Below are 5,944 nucleotides of genomic sequence, written 5' to 3'. Positions count from 1 at the left end.
CCCCCCCCCACAAGTCAAACAGCCGAGTTCCGGTCCGTGACAAGGAGTTCAATCCTTGGAAAGAGTGTGCGGTACTTAGGCCCTTCGAATGTTGAGCGCGAGCGAAACACCCACTGGGCCGGCTGGCAAGCAGCCGGTCATGCAACAACTTAGTGTGGTAGGGCCGGGTTGGCCAACCCGGCAGATCCAACTTAGTGTGTTGCGACGTGTAGGTGCTTCGGCCCATAGTTCTTACCGGTCATCAGCCGAAGCCGGAATGTGGCACTAGGCGAAGTGGAGGGCCTAGGCTGCCTAAACATGCCGGGATGTGCTAAGGAGGATGGTGGGTTGTGGCTAAGACGACAAGCCCTCGAGTCCCCGGGTTGGTCGGGCCAACCCGGTGGTGGAGGTTTTAAAGAAAATTTGCAAGGATGTGTGGAACACAATAACTTGGAAGGAAAAGGCAGCCCCGAGTGTCGTTTGGGGGTCCCATAGTCTTTCATAGAATTACAAAAGGCAGCGATACATACATGCATACAACTAACTATAAAACGGGCGGAGGAGCTCTGCATTCCAGGGCTGGCTTGCCTCTTCGCCGGCGGTATCCCTCTTGCGCTTGTTCGGCTTGCGGGTGTCGATGAGGTAGTAGGCGTTGCGGTCACACAGGGCTTGGCTGACGTTGAAGGGGCCCTCCCATGGGGAGGCCAACTTGTGTTGGTCGGCTTGCTGCTGGACGAGACGGAGGACGAGGTCTCCCTCACGGAACATGTGGGGCTTGATCTTTTTGCTGTGGTAGTGCCTCAGGCCTTGTTGATAGATGGAGGATTGGCTAAGGGCCAAAAGGCGCGCTTCTTTGAGAAGGTCGACGCCATCTTTGTGGCATCCTTGGCTTGTGCTTCTGTATACATTGCGACTCGTGGCGAGTCGAACTCGATGTCGGTCGGGATGACGGCTTCTTCTCCATAGACGAGGAAGAACGGGGTGAACCCGGTCAAACGGTTCGGCATTGTCCGGAGACTCCAGAGGACGGTCGACAGCTCATCGAGCCAGCTGCCGGGTGAACGGACGAGGGGCTCGACGAGCCGTGGCTTGATGCCGGATAGAATGAGGCAGTTGGCCCGCTTGACCTGGCCGTGGGACTGGGATGGGCCGCGGAGGCCAGGTCAAGTCAGATGCCGGAGACGGAGCAGTATTGCGGCAGGGCGCCCTTGGCAAAGTTGGTGCCATTGTCCGTGATGATGTTGTGCGGGACGCCGTAGTGCACTACGATGTCTTTGACGAACCGGTCGACTGTTGGCCCATACAGCTTCTTGATCGGCCGCTCCTCGATCCACTTGGTGAACTTGTCGACCGCCACCAGCAAGTGCGTCATGCCGCCCCGAGCGGTTTTGAAGGGGCCTACCATGTCAAGCCCCCAGCCGCAAAGGGCCAGGTGATCGGGATGGTTTGCAGGGCCAACACTGGCTGATGGCTGCGCTTGCTGAAGCATTGGCATCCTTCACACCTGATGATGAGGGACTTGGCCTCTTTGAGGGTCGTGGGCCAGTAGAAACCATGGCGGAAAGCCTTGGCCACCAGGGACCTGGAGGCGGCGTGGTGCTCGCACTCGTCGTGGTGTATGTCGGGGAGGATCTCTATGCCCTTTTCTTGCTCGACGCAGCGCTGGAACACGCCTGTCATGCTGCGCTTGACGAGCTCATTGTTGATGATGTTGTAGGCGGACTCCCGGCGTTGCACTTGTCGGGCCTCGGTCTCATCCATGGGGAGCACTCTGTTCTCCAGGAACTCCGAGATTGGCTGGGCCCATGATGGAGCTGCCACCACAGTGAAGACGGCCGCCAAGACGGGTTCTGGGGCAGTAGCCCCTGAGCCGGAGGCAGCAGCCCCCGGGTCAGGGATGATAGTGGCTGGGTTGAGCACGGCAGCCCCGGGCCGGGATCAGCAGTCCCCGTGGCGGGATCAGCAGACCACGAGACCGGGTTGGGGATAGCAGCCCCCGAGTTTGGACAAGCAGCCACTGGGTCCTGGTTGGGGAGGGGCACTGCAGGGTTGTACGGGATGAAGATGAACTCGAAATCCAGACACGGCTTGATAGACGGCTTGCGCAGGTGGTCGAGGGAGACGCCGGATGGTATGGCCCGCCGGGATGAGCCAATCTTGGCTAGCGTGTCGGTGGCTTCGTTTTCTGCGCACGGGGCATGCAAGAACTCGCAGCCGTCGAAGGTGCCGGAGAGCTGCTGAACCAGGAAACGGTAGCTGGCCATGTTGGTACCACCAGATCCGAGTCGCCATAGCACAGGATGCGTTGGATGTCGAGTTCCTTGGTAAGCCAGAGGCCGTGCACAAGGGCTTCATACTCGGCAATGTGGTTGGAGGGAGCGAAGTGGATCTGGAGTGCGTACCGCAGCTGGTCGACCTTCAGGGAAGACAGCACGATGCCGGCTCCCAAGTGAAGGAAATATGCCCTAGACGCAATAATAAAGTTATTATTTATTTCCTTATTTCACGATAAATGTTTATTATTCATGCTAGAATTGTATTAACCGGAAACTTAGTACATGTGTGAATACATAGACAAACATAGTGTCACTAGTATGCCTCTACTTGACTAGCTCGTTAATCAAAGATGGTTAAGTTTCCTAACCATAGACATGAGTTGTCATTTGATTAACGGGATCACATCATTAGAGAATGATGTGATTGACTTGACCCATTCCGTTAGCTTATCACTTGATCGTTTAGTATGTTGCTATTGCTTTCTTCATGACTTATACATGTTCCTATGACTATGAGATGATGCAACTCCCGTTTACCGGAGGAACACTTTGTGTGCTACCAAACGTCACAACATAACTGGGTGATTATAAAGGAGCTCTACAGGTGTATCCAAAGGTACATGTTGAGTTGGCGTATTTCGAGATTAGGATTTGTCACTCCGATTGTTAGAGAGGTATCTCTGGGCCCTCTCGGTAATGCACATCACTATAAGCCTTGCAAGCAATGTGACTAATGAGTTAGTTGCGGGATGAAGCATTACATAACAAGTAAAGAGACTTGCCGGTAACGAGATTGAACTAGGTATTGACATACCAACGATCGAATCACGGGCAAGTAACATGCCGATGACAAAGGGAACAATGTATGTTGTTATGCGGTTTGACCGATAAAGATCTTTGTAGAATATGTGGGAGCCAATATGAGCATCCAGGTTTCGCTATTGGTTATTGACCGGAGACGTGTCTCGGTCATGTCTACATTGTTCTCGAACCCGTAGGGTCCGCATGCTTAAAGTTCGGTGACGATCGGTATTATGAGTTTATGTGTTTTGATGTACCGAAGGTATTTTGGAGTCCCGGATGAGATCGAGGACATGACGAGGAATCTCGAAATAGTCGAGACATAAAGATCGATATATTGGACGACTATATTCGGACTTCGGAAAGGTTCCGAGTGATTCAGGTATTTGTCGAAGTACCAGAGAGTTACGGGAATTCACCGGGGAGTATATGGGCATTATTGGGCCATACGGGAATAGAGGAGAGAGGCCAAAAGGAAGGAGGCACGCACCCCCCTCTGGTCCGAATTGGACAAGGGGTGCAACCCCCTTTTCCTCCTCCCTCTCCCCCTCTTTCCTTCTCTCCTACTCCTGAAAGGAAAGGGGAATCCTACTAGGACTTGGGAGTCCTAGTAGGACTCCCCACACTTGGCGCACCCTCCTCTAGGGCCGGCCTCTCCCTCCCTCCTTTATATACAGGGGCAGGGGGCACCTCTAGACACAAAAATTGATCTCTTGATCTCTTAGTCATGTGCGGTGCCCCCTCCACCATATTCTACCTCAGTAATATCATAGCGGTGCTTAGGCAAAGCCCTGCGTTGGTAGCATCATCAACACCGTCATCACGCCGTCGTGCTGACGGAACTCTCCTGCAAAGCTCTGGTGGATCGGAGTTCGTGGGACGTCATCGAGCTGAATGTGTGCTGAACTCGGAGGTGCCGTACGTTCAGTACTTGATCGGTCGGATCGTGAAGACGTACGACTACATCAACCGCGTTGTGCTAACGCTTCCGCTTTCGGTCTACGAGGGTACGTGGACGAAACTCTCCCCTTTCATTGCTATGCATCACCATGATCTTGCATGTGCGTAGGAATTTTTTATGAAATTACTACGTTCCCAACAGTGGCATCCGAGCCTGGTTTTATGTGTAGATGTTATATGCACGAGTAGAACACAAGTGAGTTGTGGGCGATACAAGTCATACTGCTTACCAGCATGTCATACTTTGGTTCGGCGGTATTGTTGGATGAAGCGGACCGGACCGACATTACGCATACGCTTACGCGAGACTGGTTCTACCGACGTCCTTTGCACATAGGTGGCTGGCGGGTGTCAGTTTCTTCAACTTTAGTTGAATCGAGTATGGCTACGCCCAGTCCTTGAGAAGGTTAAAAAAACACCAACATGACGAACTATCGTTATGGTTTTGATGCGTAGGTAAGAACGGTTCTTGCTCAGCCCGTAGCAGCCACGTAAAACTTGCAACAACAAAGTAGAGGACGTCTAACTTGTTTTTGCAGGGCATGTTGTGATGTGATATGGTCAAGACATGATGCTAAATTTTATTATATGAGATGATCATGTTTTATAAGAAAGTTATCGGCAACTAGTAGGAGCCATATGGTTGTCGCTTTATTGTATGCAATGCAATCGCCCTGTAATTGATTTACTTTATCACTAAGTGGTAGTGATAGTAACAGAAGCAATAGGTGGTGAAACAACAATGATGCTACGATGGAGATCAAGGTGTTGCGCCGGTGGCGATGGTGATCATGACGGTGCTTCGAAGATGGTGATCACAAAGCACAAGATGATGATGGCCATATCATATCACTTATATTGATTGCATGTGATGTTTATCCTTTATGCATCTTATTTTGCTTTGATTGACGGTAGCATTATAAGATGATCTCTCACTAAATTTCAAGGTATAAGTGTTCTCCCTGAGTATGCACCGTTGCGAAAGTTCTTCGTGCTGAGACACCACGTGATGATCGGGTGTGATGGGCTCTACGTTCAAATACAACGGGTGCAAAACAGTTGCACACGCGGAATACTCAGGTTAAACTTGACGAGTCTAGCATATACAGATATGGCCTCAGAACACCGAGACCGAAAGGTCGAGCGTGAATCATATAGTAGATATGATCAACATAGTGATGTTCACCATTGAAAACTACTCCATTGTAACGCCCCGGATCCGATGCGCCAGGTGTTCGCCAGTTATTCGCCGACCTTGCCATGTCATTTGCTTGCGTGTTGCTTTTGCCATGTCATCATCTGCATTTCATCTACATGTTTTTCAAAACTTGCATCCGTTCGGGTTCCGCCGGTTCTCTCCGTTGTCCGTTCCGAGTCCGGACACACTCGCACGCGCCCGCGGCACCTCCGAAATATTATTTTATAAGTGGCATAAAAATTTCTCGGAATGGGTTGAAACTTGTCGTGTGGTCTTATTATAGTGTAGGTAGACCGCCTGTCAAGTTTCGTCACATTCGGAGTTCGTTTGGCTGCCCAACCATTAAATATATAACCGCGATATAGCCGGTATAGACGTTGGACGCTTTCGGTATCCGAAACCCATGCCGGGCCACATTTTTCTTCTCTCCTCTCAGCCCAACCCTTCTGCACAGCCCACCTGCAGCCCACCTAAAACCCCCTCCGCTTCGGACCCTCGGATCGAGATCCGATGCCCGAAAATGGATGATAACCCCCTAACCCTAGCCCCCTTGCTATATATAGACCCTTGCATGCCATTTTTGGCATTTCCTAGTCTAAACCTAGCCATAATCCTCCCCTGACCGTCCTCCCACCTGCAACCGCCATCGCCCTCCTCAAACTCCTCGCCGAGCCGCTCCTCCGCCGCCAAGTAGCACCACCGGAGTGGCCAGCCGCCGCCAACCGCCGCT

This window comes from Triticum dicoccoides, chromosome 5B, assembly GCF_002162155.2.
Source record: "Triticum dicoccoides isolate Atlit2015 ecotype Zavitan chromosome 5B, WEW_v2.0, whole genome shotgun sequence".
NCBI lineage: Eukaryota > Viridiplantae > Streptophyta > Magnoliopsida > Poales > Poaceae > Triticum > Triticum dicoccoides.
Note: the sequence above shows the minus strand (reverse complement) of the source record.